This window comes from Arvicola amphibius, chromosome 9 (genome assembly GCF_903992535.2).
Source record: "Arvicola amphibius chromosome 9, mArvAmp1.2, whole genome shotgun sequence".
In the NCBI taxonomy this organism is placed as follows: Eukaryota; Metazoa; Chordata; class Mammalia; order Rodentia; family Cricetidae; genus Arvicola; species Arvicola amphibius.
Genome location: NC_052055.2, coordinates 121,750,863 through 121,765,714, shown reverse-complemented (window position 1 = coordinate 121,765,714; position 14,852 = coordinate 121,750,863). Strand labels below are relative to the sequence as shown.

Sequence of the window (14,852 nt, the reverse complement as noted above, 5' to 3'; positions counted from 1 at the left end):
GTGAGGTGGTTAGGAGTGTGGACTGTGGGTCGGGCCTGGCTCTGCCACTTTGCACTCCCCATGCTGGTCAATGGAGGTGTTCACAGTCCCCCATGGGGAGGGCCTGAGGAGTACGGACTCATGCTGACGGCATCCTTAGTCTTGTCTGAAGTGTTTATTGAGCATCTGTTGTCTACCTGGAGGCCACCTATATTACTCCATTCCCATAGCACCCGTAAGAGCTGGATTACTGTTACTGTGATTGCAATACTAGAGGTGCAGGCAGATGGGGCCATTTGTCTGAAGCCTTTCAGACTCTCTTTGCACCCTGTATTCTCTGACCATGGACCTTGTTCCCTCAGACAAGAGCCGAGGTTCGAGACTCCTCAAAGTTTGCTCCCGTTTTCATACCCCTCACTGCAAGCCTAGGAAGTTTACCAGGACGGCTCTCCTGTATGTTCCTGTACCTCTCTCCAGGATGCCTTAAATCTAGATTGCTGTCCCCTCCCTCGTGTGTTGAATGCTTGTCCCCAGCTTGGAGCACTATTTTGGGGGAGACTGTGGAGCCTGTAGCAGGTAGGACCTACCTGGGAAGTAGGTCACTATGAAGCCAGCTTTGGTTCCTCTGTGTTCTCTACTCGCTGTGTTGCCAGGATGTAAACAGCCTCTCAGGGTCATACACCGAACTACTTCACCATGCCTCCCCTGCTGCAATGGAGTGAACCCTCCCAACCCTAAACAAAAAAAGCCTTCCCTCCCTTTGGTTGTTTGTGCCGGATGCTGTCTTATGACACAGAAGTAACTACTAAGCCCTCCTTTCCCATCCCTATAGCTGCTGAGTGTGAACCATGGGCTCCTCCATTTGGCCCCATGTTTAATAAATCACCCAATCGACTGGATTCTTTGGGTCAGTCCCAAATCCACGCCAGTGGTGCTACTGCCCATGGTGGCCACTCATGCTAGTCTCTGTCAGCTCCTAATTAAATAAGAGCTTCACTGGGATTTCCTTCCTATCCTGCTGCCTGGATGGCATTTCCAAAATGCAGGTGCGATCTTGACTCTTTTCCAGCCTCTCGGTGCTGTCCGGAAGAGATTGTGCTTGAGACAAGGTCTTTCTCTATAGCTCAGGATAGCCGCCAACTCAGCATGCCCCTGCCTAAACCCTGGTAAGCAAGACCACACTTAGCTATGTCCAAGGGCTAATTTAATTAGTGCATGAGTGTGCACGCGCGCACACACACACACACACACACACACACACGTGCCATGGTGAATGTGTAGAGGTCAGAGGACAGCTTTCAGGAATCAGGTCTCTACTTCTAACCCAGGCATCAAACTCAAGTCATTAAGCTTAGCAGATGTACCTCTACCTGCTGAGCCATCATCCTGGACCTGCCTCTTGAGTTTGCTTGCTCCCTTCCTTGTGGGAAATAAGGGCTGTGGCAATCCACCCGGGAAGACCTGCTCCAGTTTTGCCTCAGGGATCTAGCTTCAGCTTCCTCCTTCCTCTGGGTCTCCTCCCTGTCGTCCTTTCTCAGCGTTTGTAACTAAATGTTGGAGTTCTTCAGTGCTGTCCCCAGTGCCTGGCCCAAGGCTTGCTTCTGAGAAACTGTGTAACAAACATGTATTAAATGGATGTCATGCACAACGTAAATGGGTGTGGCACAGTTCTGACGCAAAGACGTAACTGAGGCTGGGGCTCAAATCTGTTCCTCATCCAGTCCAGTGTGTCAGGACAATGTGCACTGTGCCGATTGTTCCCTTTGGTGTACACTGTTATCTGAAAATGGTTCCTGCCCTTCTGGAGCTTGCTTGCTCTTTGATCACGAAGGTCACAGCTCCTGTCAGTGAACCTGATGCTCTTTCAAGGAAGTTTGTGACATTTAAAGTTCCTTGAAAGAGGGTGCAGAGGTGAGGGGTGGGAGGGGAAGTCCAAACTCCAAGTGCTATGGGAATAACTGGGGCAGAGGGACGTGCATGGGGGAATTGGGAGTTGAGATTGCCCTGTCTGCTGTTTTGTTTCCGCAGTGCTGAGGATGGAAGCCAGGGCCTTTGCCCACCTTACTGCTCACCGCTCAGGGGCTGCCTCTCCAGCGTTGCCCTCCCTCATTTTTCTTTCGTTTATTATTATTATTATTTTAAAGAGATGTTCTTGCGGTGTGCTGGGCTGCCCTCAGACTCACTCCGTAGTCCAGGATGGCTTTGCGCTCACCCTCTTCCTAACAGCCTCCCACATACTGAAATGTCAGGGGTGTGCCACCAAGGTGGCAAGCCCTTAGCATCCTACAAATATGAAGGAGATCAGGACAACACTGAATAAGTATACCATAAACACTGTTTATGGTATAAAAAGTCTGGATTCTGAGCCCCGTATGGGCTATAATTCTGACACTGAGGGGCAGGAGGAGGCACGGAGGCAGGCAGATCAAAAGTTTCACAAAAGTAAAGTGGGGGGTGGACTACACAGATAAAGACTTTTAAGCCAGTCTGATTACATATTGCGCGTGCACACACACACACACCCATGGGATCCAGCTATTAGAAGGGGTAGAATTGATGGGTGATTGTTCTTCTGATTGGAAAAGGGATTCATTCTTTAGAGTGCAGAGTTGGAAGAAAATCAGTTTGTCAGTTCCCAAGCGCTGTCTACTGAAAGTGTCATCAGTTTTCAATCCCACCTTCCCTGCTTTCAAAAGGGAGCTTGACCGTCCCTTCGCCCATTCAGCCTCTTCCAAGAGTGGAGCATCCAGGAGAATCAGGAGTTCGAAGTCCCTGGAAGTTGTCCTCTGACCTCATGCTCTCTATGGTACCTGTGCACTTGCACACACGCACCCCCCTCCCCCGACTAATGGTAACAGAGGCAAGAGGATTAGAAGCTCAAGGTCATCCTCAGCTACACACAGAAGACGTTTGAGACCGTCCCAGAATATGTAAGACTCCATTGGTCTCAATACAATAAGGAGACAACAAAACAAACAAAAACAGAAAAAAAAGGAGAAAAAGGAAAAAAGGATGATAAAAATCAAATAACTTCTGGGCAAGGTGGCGCACGCCTTTAGTCCCAACTTGAATGGCAGAGGTAGGCGGATCTCTGTGAGTTCCAGGGCAACCTGGTTTACACAGTGAGTACTAGGAAAGCCAGGAACATAGTGAGACCCCCCCCCACTCTAAACAAAACAAAACACACACACACAGAAAGAGAGAGAGAAGGAGGAGAAGAACAGAAAAGAAAGGCGAAGGAAGAATTAAGAAATTCTTTTTTTTTTTTTTTTTTTTTTTTTTTTTTTTTTTTCGAGACAGGGTTTCCCTGTAGTTTCTAGAGCCTGTCCTGGAACTAGCTCTTGTAGACCAGGCTGGCCTCGAACTCAGAGATCCGCCTGCCTCTGCCTCCCGAGTGCTGGGATTAAAGGCGTGCACCACCACCGCCCGGCTTTAAGAAATTCTTAAAACCCAGACAGAGTTGATTGACTGATTAATTGATTGGTTGATTTCTAAATCTTTACTATTGTTGTTGTTGTTATTATTATTATTATTTATATAAAGATCTATAGCCCAGGCTTCTAGGAACTTGAAGTCTCAGTCTGCCTCAGCCTTCCCAGAGTGGGGATTAGAGGCACGTCCCACCATGACTAGTTAAATAATCAACCATGTGTCAGATAAAGTTGGTTATCTGGGAGGCGTTTATTGAGCCAGCATTTCATATATCCCAAACTGACCTGAAGCTCACTGTGTAGTTGAGGCTGGCCTTGAACTCCTGCCCCTTCTGCCCCTATCCCCCAAGTGTTGGGCTGTAGATGTGCACACTACCATATGTGGCTAAGGCGATCTTGGATTCTTGCCATGCTGTGATCAAATGGGGCCTTCCTACTTTCCCAGCCTGACGAAGGATTTAGGCTTGAGGTCACCAACGATTCCCTGTGCCTCAGTTTCCTCAGCGGTAAGTGGAGTCTCTTCTGGGCTTCCTAGTGTCCTGTAGTGCGGCATGGGGAAGCACTTACAGCTGGTCAAGCTGAGGTGTGACGTCACAAGAGTGATCATGTGATGTCTGAATGTGATCTAATTTTGAGCAGCATGAGAAGCTGTCATCTTGGAAGGCAGAAGATATTTCCTAGTTTTTCAATCCCAAGGCTAGAAAATAACTCCTACTGGGTAGTGGTGGTGGCACACACCTTTAATCCCAGCACTCAGGAGGCAGAGACAGGTGGATCTCTGAGTTCGAGGCCAGCCTGGTCTACAGAGTGAGTTCCAGGACTGCCAGGGCCACACAGAGAAACTCTGTCTTGAAAAACTAAATAATAAAAGAAAAGAAAAGAATTCCTCTATGCTGTTCACATCTTGAGAGTATGTTCTGTTTTAGAAACCCTCATACCCTCTAATCCTGGGGTTCCCACGGGAAACACAGCCATTGTGGCCCTGGGTTCTCGAGTTCTGTGTGACTTCTGTGTAAGAAGGGCGGGGACACAGAGCTGGAGTGCTACAGGTATGTTAGACACTGTTGTCAGGGGCCACCCAGACCTGGCAAGCAGCTGCTTTGAATTGCTGTCCTAGCCCCTGCTGCCAAGAAAGGCCCCTGCTGCCCTTGCCCCTGCTGCCCTTGCCCCTGCTGTAGAGAAAGGGGAAGGAGGGGAATGGTCCCCGAGAGTCGTCCGGCACCACCTGTAGGCCAGCGGCTGGCACAGCTGTGAGCAGGATGCTAGCTGACAAACTGCACAAACACTGGGCATCGCTGGGCAGGTTTGGGTAGCTGAGATCCCTGGCTTGCTTCAAAGGACCATAAAAACTTGGCTGGGATCTGCTTTTCCTATCCAGCTGCCCCAAAGGCAAATCTAGACCACAGGAAGATTTGGGGGTACTCTTTCAATCAGGGTTATGATTCAAGTCACAGAAAGAGACTGAATTATTATTATTGAATCATTAACTATTTATGGAGGTGAATGAGTTCAGCATGGCATACATGTGGAGGTCCGAGGACAACCTGCAGGAATCAGCCCTCTACTGGCACCATGTGGGGCCTGGGGAGGGGACAGGTCATTAGATTTGGCAACAGGCACCTTTACCCATTAAACCATTTTATCAGCCCATAAACAGAATATTTAAGAACCTAGAAGGGGGCAGGTGAGACGGCTCAGCGTGTAAAGGGGCTTGCCGCCAAGCCTGACAATCTGATTTCAAGTCCCAGGGCCCACAAGGTGGAAAGACTGACTCCTGCAAGTTGTGCCCTGACCTTTGCATGTGTGCATATGCACGCGCACACACACAAAATAAATACAATGTAACAAGAACAGCAGCAAGAACCACAAGGAAGGGAGTGGGTTTGGATTTAGATCTGGGAGGAGTTAGAAGAAAGAGTGTAGGGAGGTGAATAAGAACAAAATACATAATATACAAGTACGAAATTCTCAAAACTAACAGAAATATTGTATTATAAAAAAAGAATTCAAAAGAGGGCTAGAGATGTGGCTCAGTGGGTAGAGAGCTTGCTTAGCATGCATGAAGCCCTGGCTTCTACACCCACTGCCATACGAACTGGGCACAGAGGATTCCTGCAGGTAGGAAATGGAGCTGCCAAGATCATCCTGTTGCAGACTGGCCTGAGATCCTACGTGAGAGCCCATCTAAACCAAAATGGCAGAAACCTCAGGCCGACTTTGACTTCCACGGTCCTTTACTGCAGTCTCAGAGGATAAGAGAGCTAGTTCCAGAACAACCAGGGCTGGAACACAGAGAAACCCTGTCACGAAAAGTCGGGGTGTGTGTGTGTGGCGGGGGGAGGGCAATAAAAGAAGGTAGAGAGACAGCTCCAAATTAAGAGGGGATCAGCAGGGGGACCAGAGTTCAGATTCTAGTATACACTGGAGCACATACGTATGTAACACACACACACACACACACACACTCACACACACACACACACACACACAGGCTAGGGACTCTTAAATCCAGAGCACGGAGCACTGAGGCTGTGGCATACAGAGAGCCTGCAGAGGGCAGAGGGAACCCTTAACACAGGTATGGAGGAGGGAGGTGCCTGCTGACCACTCCTGCCTGTCAAGTTTTCTTCATTCCAAGATGATGAAACCAGCTCCTGCCAGATTGCCTTTTGGTTACATACCCTCTTAGGGTACACAGTAAGGGTGAGTTGGGATAAGAGGTCTCTCTTCTAGACAAGAGCAGAATTTCCTCTACCAGGGAGGGCAGCCTCTGACTTAGGGGGACAAAAGGTACAGGACCAGGAATTTCCACTGACAGAGATCTCAAGTGGTAGGAAAGTTCCTTTTGAATTGTCTTCCTGTTGGGGTAGGGTCTCCTATAGCCCAGGCTGGCCTAGAACTGCTTTCTACGTAGCTAAAGATGACCTTGAACCTTTGTTATTTCTTCATCCACCTCTGAGTGCTGGAGTCACAATGTCACCAATCTCCCAGATCTTTCTTTTAATATGATTATTACATTTTTTACTTCTAGTGTGTGTGTATGTGTGTGTGTATGCACGCATGGGTGTGTAGAGGTCAAAGGATAACCTTCAGGGGGCCAGTTCTCTTCTTCCATTATGAGGGTCACAGGGACTGAACTCAAGCCACCATTTTTCTTCTCAAATGAAAAAAACTGGAGGGCTGGAGAGACGTTTTGGTGGTGAAAAGCACTTGCTGCTCTTGCAGAGGACGGGTGTTCAATTCCCAGCATCTCCATGGATACCTGGAAGCTCTGCACAAACTGTATCGCCACTTCTGGGGGCCCAACGCCTTCTTCTGGTCCCTGCTGGCACTGCACACACATAGAGCACAGACACACAGACAAAATGCTCAGACATAAAAATAGACAAATACTTTTAAAATGTATGTGGCTATTTATGTATTTTCATTCCCAGGTTGTCCTTGCCCCAGCGCCCTTAGCTTTGCTTCTCTCAAGCCACACAAGTCTGTGCCTACTTTCTTCTCAGGAAGAGCGAGGAGGTTGTACTAGATGACCTCCACCTTCTTTCCTCGCTTTAAATTTCCTTCTGTGAGACTTGCTGGACTCGTTTTACCAGCCCTACCTTCTCCCCAGCGCCTTCCGCAGCCGCTGCTCCCACATCTGACTCCAGGGGGCGCAGCAGACGCGCCAGCAGTGCGGTGGGCGGAGCGATGGCTCCAGCCGCGCGGCGATTGGTTGCTGCCCTGGGGAAGAGGGCGTGGCGAGTGCCCGGCGGGGGCGGGAGCGAGCGGCGCGGTGACGTCAGCGGGCCGGGGGCGGGGCCGAGGCTCGGAGCGTGTGACGCCGCAGGCCGCGGCGGAGCTGGGGATTAATGGGAAAAGTTTTGGCAGGAGCTGGGGGATTCTGCGGAGCTTGCGGGACGGCTGCGGCGGCGGCGCGGGAGGCGACCGGGACAGGTCCGTGCGGGTCGGGAGAGGTCAGCGCGGCCCGGGCCGAGGTGGACGGTGGGGTTGGAGCTCCGGAGGCTGCGTTCCTCGGGGCTTGCGGCTCCTCTCGCTCGGCCTGTGCTCTAGAGGCGCCACCGCCGGGGTCCGCAGGACGGAGACCTCAGTGGCCGCTCCAAGCCGGCGTCCCTGCCTCCTCCCACCCACCCTGACCCCCTCTGGGGCCCCGTGGCTTCATCTCCTCCCGATTCCCCGAGAACCCCATCTCCTCTTCCTCTCTGACCTTTTGCCGAGTGCCTCTCTGGTGCCCCGCTACCCAGCCCTCTTTGGAGACCCTCCTGCCTCCCTCGACACCCTCCCATCCTTGCCCTGTCGGTCATTGCTCTCTCTCTCTCTCCCCATCTTCGTCCCCTGTTTCTCCGGTTGTCTGATCCCTCCCCATCTTCCCTAGGATGTTGTGAGCCCGTCCGGTTTGTCCAAGCCTCTTTTATCTTGGCTACGGGCAGAGGCCCTGCTTTTGCCCGGCTCTGATTTCCTTGGTAGCGGTCCTGTCCTTTTCACCTCTTGTCACCCGACCGCTTCGCTTCTAGGTTCTTTGCCTCTGCTTCGGCGAGAACCCAGAGGTACGTGATAGGCTTCCGTTTTACATTCGGTTGAGCTGGGAGGACGGTAGAATGGGGTGTTGACCATTCTTGACCAGGTTTGTTCGGGTGGGAGGGCTTATTGGTTGTTGCAGTGGGAGGGATGTCCAGTTGTTAGGCCCTTCTAATCTCAGCTTTACAATACTTCCCCTTTATGGGTCTGTTGACTTCCAGGAACCCTTGGGGAGAGCCGGCTTGGAGTTGGGTGTGCGCCAGCGGTAGCCGGAGGCCTCATATAACTCTTTTCCCCTTCCAGGAAATAGGATTCATTTGGGATAGTATGGAACCCATTTAAACCATGACACTTCAAGCTATCTCTGCCCTCGCTCCTCCTTTCCACGCACCCTAACCCAGAGAGTTAAGAGAAGTCTCCAGAAGTCATGCCTGGGGATGACTGTGGACCTCAACTTGGGTTTTCTTCCCTGTACTGGCTCTTGGAAGCTTTTTTGGTTTAAAAGTTACATTTATTTATGTGTGTGGGATGGGGTATAGGTAGGTGTGTGTAGTCAGAGGACAGTTACTGGAGTTGGGCGTTGGTTGTCTCGTTCTATCGCGTAGGCCTGGGAAATAGACTCAGGACAACAAGGCTTGGTGGCAAGCACCTTTACCTGCCGTTTAGTCACCTCATCAGCCCCAGAATACATTTTCCCTCTCCCTGTTTGCGTTTTTAAATGGATTACGGGCCCTGCCAGCGAGCCCTGGGGCTGTTGGGCATCTGTACCCTTTCGTCTTGATGTCTTGGGTAGAGGCCACACTGAATTTCTGTCCTCTGTCACTGACGGAATGTGCCTTACATATTGGTCACTGGACATGGTCTCTTAGTGCCTTTTCTTCTTCCTTTTCCTGGACAGCTCCATTTCCTGTGGCTGGGAGAGGCAGCCGAAGTTGTTCTTTTGCCATCCAGGTGTGGTCTGGGGTATTATTGCCTTGGTATCTGCCTGGGCAGGCTGTGGGCTTGTGCCAGTGAGGCCTTGCGAGGAAGTTGAGCTGTCTGCTTCCAGCTCATGGATCGTTGTCTCCGGTGTATCTGGGCTTGGGCCCCTTTATTTGGCCCTGGACCCCTGGAGACAGCCTCAGGAAAGAATGTATACCGTTTTTACCCCACCTGATCTTGGCAGACTCTGGAAGTGTGACCCACTCTCATCTTAGGAGTGGGGACCCATGGTTACGCTGGCACCAGGTCTCTGGTCTCCCTCTGTTGAGGATCGTGCTCCCTGTCTTTGAGCCAGAATTGGTCACAGAACAGGCAACCTTCTGGAACCGCAGCAGGGAGCCAACTGAACCAGCTCGACCAGACCTTACAGTTTTGTAACCTTGGTGTATACTTACCCTTTTCCATGAAAGCAGTACGATTGTACCGCGCTTGTGGTTGAGCCAGTCTTCTCTCCACTGGTACCCAAGCTCCCTCTGTGCAGCACTGGATTCGGGGACGTAGAGTAGAGAGTAGGTTAGAAGAAATCTTTTCTTCCTATGAAAAACATCCTCCAAGGTTTTTTAAAACTATCTTTTATATTTATATTTGTTTATTTTGTGTGAGCGTGTGGAACAAATTCTGGGAATCTGTTTTTCTCTGTTGTATGGGTCCCAGGGACTGAACTCAGGTCACCAGGCTGGGTGGCAAGTGCTTTGCCTTCCGCGCCCCCCCCCCCCCCGTTTAAATTTGAGACAGTATCCCTTTATCACTCATGCTGGTCTTGAGCTCACTTTGTAGCTCAGGTTAGCCTCCTACCTAGTAGCAGTCTTGTATTACTGGGATACACCCCCCGACCTTGGTCATTTTTGAGGGGTGCAGTTGAGTGCCTGGCTATGATTAGTCCAGTCTCTGGCTGCCCAGAGACTCTGACCGACACTCTCTTGGTGCATGTGTCTTTGTACCACCTGTGTACTTGGTGCTGTGGGTCCTCAGAGGTCAGAAGAGGGCGTTGGATCTGCGGGAACTGGAGTTACAGATGGTTGTGAACCACTCTGTGGTTGCTGGGAATTAAACCTGGGTCTTCTGAAAAAGTAACAAGTGCTCTTAACCTTTAAGCCATCTCTCTAGACCCCCACCTAGCACCCTTGAGAAGTCTGGTGCTGTCCTGTCTTTGCTTAACCGACAGTCACAGTGTTCTGTGCTGAGGTCTCCCTGGGAGCCTTCAGCACAGTGCAGTGCTGGTCCTGGCAGAGCCTTGTAAGCCCTAGCTGTGCTGGCTGGCTGGACAGCCTCCTGGGGCTGTGTCCATTCTGTGGCCTTCAAGGAAATAGTTGCTTTCCGTTTGGTGATGTTTTTGCAGATTGTGGGTCAGTGCCTATTTTCAAGGTGCGGGTGGATGAGCCGTTGCCAGTGGCACCACCCGTCACCTCCATAGCTTATTGGACTATCCCCCACTCTGTTTGGGAACTTTCGTCTTGCCTTTTCTCTGCTGCGCTCTGGTATATGCTTAAACCACCCAGGAAAAGCAGCCCATAGCCCTCCTCCCAGCCCCACCTATAGTCCCCTAGTCTCTTCCCCAAAGGCCTGGTAGGATGGTCAGTGTGGAGACTAGCCTGGGGAGCTAGTAGACCTCTAATTTGGACAGAACACAGCTGCCCGGCTGTTGTGCAAACTGTCCCAGGACTTCAGCCTGGCATGTCCTGGTACAGTGAGACTTGTGTCTTCAGGGGGTGTTAGCCCCGTGGTTTCCATCAGCTTCAGCTGAGTCCTGTCCTGAGGCCCACCTTCCCAGGGTGCTGCTCTCTGCATGGTTGGGGGTGCTTGTACTCTAGTGCCCTCCTCTAGTGCCGCTGGGGCACCCGGCAATGCCAGGACTAGCCCCGTGGTACTATCCACATTGGGAGCGTTCCCGCCTACCCAGCACTCACACAGACTTGTCTGTCTTGCCAGACTCTGGCTTGTATTATGTTTGATGCCCTGTGCCCAGTGCCCTTGTCTGTGCCATGCCGTCCCAGATTGCCCTGTGACTGTTTCTTGGAGATGGTTTCATGTCACTGAGCATGCTTGTGTGCCGTGTTAGAGCTGGGGAGGTGTGGCTTGTCATAGCACAGGATTCCAGGGTGTCTCTAGCTGGAGCCTGGCAGGGAAACTGGCCTTCAGCATCTGGTTTTAGGCGTGCGGGTCTTCCCCCACAGCCTTCAGAACTTGGGGTGTGACTCCAGTCTCTCTGCATGTTCCCCTAAGGAATCTGGTGTGACTCAGGGCCTCTCCTTTTATGAGCAAGTGGGGTGTTGGGCATCTCTTCCCTACCTTGCCAGCTCCTTCCGCCCCACCCAGGTAAGCTCAGCAGAGCCGGTGTCCACTTGCTTGGAAGTGCAGACTCCATCCAGGATTGGGAAATATTTGCTGACTCAGGCTGAGTTCGACAGCCTCTTTGGGTGTGTGTGGTGTGTGTCTGTGTGAGGTCACATGGAACCACTGGTTTTTGAGTCCCACTGTTGTGTTAAAACTTCCTAGTGCTTTTTTTGGACCCTGGCACCACTGAGTTATGGCCCTTGGTTCCTTTCTGTCTTGCAGTGCTGCGCAGCGGTGTGGGCATGCACGTGACACTCACTCAGTGGCTCCTGCTCACCGACAGATGAAGACGAACCCACGGTAAAGGTAAAGCTCACGTCACTGACTGGGGCGTCTGGCTGACGGCCGCAGGCTTCACCGCAGGCCGAGTCCCCTCTCGTAGCATCTGCACCATCACTGAACTCCAGTGGGTGCTCGTTAAGGTGTGTGCGGCGTATGGAGGTCTTTAGGCGTATGGGGAGTCTCGCCGTTGTACCCACTGAAAAATAAACTCCACAGGGACAGGGACAGGGACCTACTCTTAGTCTTCTTGTGACTGAAGGACTGCCTGCTACAGAGGGCGGCCAGTGTTTACTGAATGGCTAAATGAACACTCTTGCTTCTCTGCCACGTGGGTACGCCACGGGTCCCCAAGATGCCCCTCATCATTTTCTTCCGTTTATGCCATAGACAAGTTGCTGTTTGGTTGTTTTGGAGACAGAGCCTGGCTGTAACCAGGCTGGGCTAGAACTCCAGGTCTCCTTGCTTCTCCTTCCTAAGTGCTGGAAGTGGAGATGCATGCTGACACATTTGCTGGGGCTGGGCTGGGGTGGCATACTAAGGACGTCTGTGGGGCAGAAACAGGGCTCTTCCTTCTCTGCTGGGTGTCTGAGCCCTCAGCAGATCCCGACAATGCTCTGGGCTTCTCGTGCTGTTTCTCTGTTCTCAGGATGCCTGGCAGGTTCCAGAAACTCTCAGAAGGGGCACACCAGGGAGTTTGATGGTCATTGTCTTGACTGTTTGGCAGGCTAAGTTATGGCGGGTCCCTGCTGGGGGCTGGGGAAACCTGGCCCTGTTTTAATCTCTGATGTACAGCGGGGCCAGGAGCTGTTTGTGGGCTCCGCTTCCCTTTCTCTGCCTTCTACACCCGGCGGATTTTCCTGTTGCCAAGGCGGGTGACCAGCCTGGGTCTGTCTGTATGTCTGTTTGTCGTAGGGATCAGGTTGTTTGTGGATCCTTCTGGAAGGTCTGGGGCAAGAGCCCCTGCAGTTCTCAGACCCACATCCAGCCCCTTTGCTCTAAAGGGCACGTGAGGGAGGAGGAAGACCGGGGCAGAGGCTTCTGAAGGTCCCAAATGGGATAAGGAGGAAGTCGTCCAGGCTGGGAGAGCTGCTGAGCTACACTGGTTTCTGTCACGTGTGTAGCAACAATGTCTGTAGTTCAGCTTCAGCCTTCATCTCCTCCCATGGAGGCTAAGTTTGAGCTGCATCTCATTTTCCCTGCAAATCTTAAGGGTCTGTGGCTGTTGCCTCTTAAGCCTTCTTGCCTCTTCCTTGGCCCAGGTGCTCTGAAGGGGAAAGTGATTTAGACACAGTCCTCGGTTGCCACCCCTCTTCCAGGCGCAAGGAGCCTGGCTGAGGGGAGAAGACATGCCTAGGCTAAGTTTTCAGATTTTAGGGAACTGGCAGGTACCCAGAGTGTGACTGTCAGCGGGTTTATCTTTAGACGGCATCCCGAGGGCCAGACAGGCAGCTGGGCTTTGAAGTCACCGTGCAAAGTAGTAGTTTTCAAACTTCTGTCCTCAGCATCCTCCCACACGCCTCTCTCTTGACCCTATGTAGACCTGACTGGCCCCAAACTCAAAATGATCTTCCTGCCTCTGCCTCTAGGGCGCTGGAATTAAAGGTGTGAAACCCAACATCCGTGGGGGCTGGAGAGATGGCTCAGTGGTTAAGAGCACCGCCTGTTCTTCCAAAGGTCCTGAGTTCAATTCCCAGCAACCACATGGTGGCTCACAACCATCTGTAATGAGATCTGGCGCCCTCTTCTGGCGGGTGGGCATACATGGAGGCAGAATGTTGTATACATAATAAATAAATCAAAAAAAACCAACATCCAGCCATATTTAAGGTTTTTTGTTTTTGTTTTTTTGCTTGTTTGTTTTTAGAGACAGGGTTTCTCTTTATAGCTTTGTAGCCTGTCCTGCCACTAGCTCTAGAGACGAGGCTGGCCTCGAACTCACAGAGATCCGCCTGCCTCTGCCTCCTGAGTGCTGGGATTAAAGGCGTGCGCCACCATCACCCAACTTAATTTTGTAAAATTATGTTTGTTTGTTTGCTTGTTTATTGACTGTGTGCTTGTGTGCACATGCGCACCATGTGTGTATGTGGAAGTCAGAGGACAACGGCTGCTCCTCGCATGACGGCTGGGCTCTGAGCACAGGTAGCCCAGATGAGAGTACTGAACGATGCTTGGTCTTCCTAGGACCTGGTCTTAGAAGACACGGCATCATCTTCTCTGATCTTTTGGTCACAGGACCAATTCAGACCAAAGGGAGGATGACACCAAGATGTGTCCTGGAGAGACGTGGAGAGGGAGAGGCGTTCTTGAGCTCAGCCACTGTGGTGGGGAGGTCACCTGGCCTGCACTCGGTCACTTCCAGAAGGAAAGTACTTTCTCACTGTTTCCATTCTGGAGCAGACCTGTAGGAATTCACTGCTAGGTTCGTCGAGAACGTTGAGTCACAAGGGAAGGTGTTTGTGTCCAGTTTGGGCAGTTCTGGAGATGGAGCACTAATACTGCACAAGGGGACTGGAGAGAAGGAATGGAGGTGGGGGGTGGGAGGACAGTACGGGGGTCTCGGTGGGGGAGGGGAGTTCTTCCCCGCTTTGATCTTCGTCCCTGTGGGTGCAGTGACCTGCACTGGCTTTGATCTACCCACCAGTCATATAAGTGCCCAGAGCGCAAGCGGGGGATCTCCAGCCCCACTCAGGGTTATTGATGCATGGGAGCAATAATTAAAGGGTCTAAGGGTCTATACATGTTAAAAGGCAACAAATTTAAGCTTTATTATAAGGCTAAGGCACATATAAAGCTAAGCATTTTACTAAAGAACTGAAAACCCAGCAGACAGAATAATTGTTAGCACCACATTTGTTAATTGTTTCAAGTGTACTTAAGTTTCGGACCCTTAAGAGGCAAGGAGAGGGGCTGGAGGTGGCTCAGTGATTAAGAACACTTGTTCTTCCTGGGTTCGATCCCAGGACCCACATGGTAGCTATCACAACTGTTTGTAACTGTGCATAACTCCAGTTCCAGGGGATCCAGTGTCTAATCTTTGAGCATACCAGACATGGAAGCGCTACACAGACATAAATGTAAGCGAAACACTTATAACACTCATAGTCATAAAATAAATGAATCTTAAAAAAATATTCTTAAAAAGCAAGAACAGCAGCCAAGTGTTGCTAAAGTTTCCTTGAGAGGCTGGGACACTCCCACCATGGTCCCAGTGACAAACCAATGTGTGAGTCCGTCAGCTTCACTCTAGGAAGCAGTGAGTTTATTAGGCTTACCTGCTGAGTGTGGGTGACCTTAAAGCAGGCACAATAGGTCTGCACCCAGAGTGGA

General features: G+C 51.2%; 1 protein-coding gene across 2 annotated transcripts in view; it reads left to right on the top strand.

The window, feature by feature from the left end:
* The first annotated feature begins 7,210 nt into the window (after positions 1 to 7,210).
* Positions 7,211 to 14,852, top strand: part of Ppard (peroxisome proliferator activated receptor delta) — a 70,952-nt gene continuing 63,310 nt past the window's right edge. For both annotated transcript variants that reach the window (XM_038343331.1, XM_038343330.1), the window contains exons 1-2: positions 7,211 to 7,346; positions 11,466 to 11,549. The gene's annotated coding sequence lies outside the window, so the exon portion shown is untranslated. The remainder of the gene's footprint in view (positions 7,347 to 11,465; positions 11,550 to 14,852) is intronic.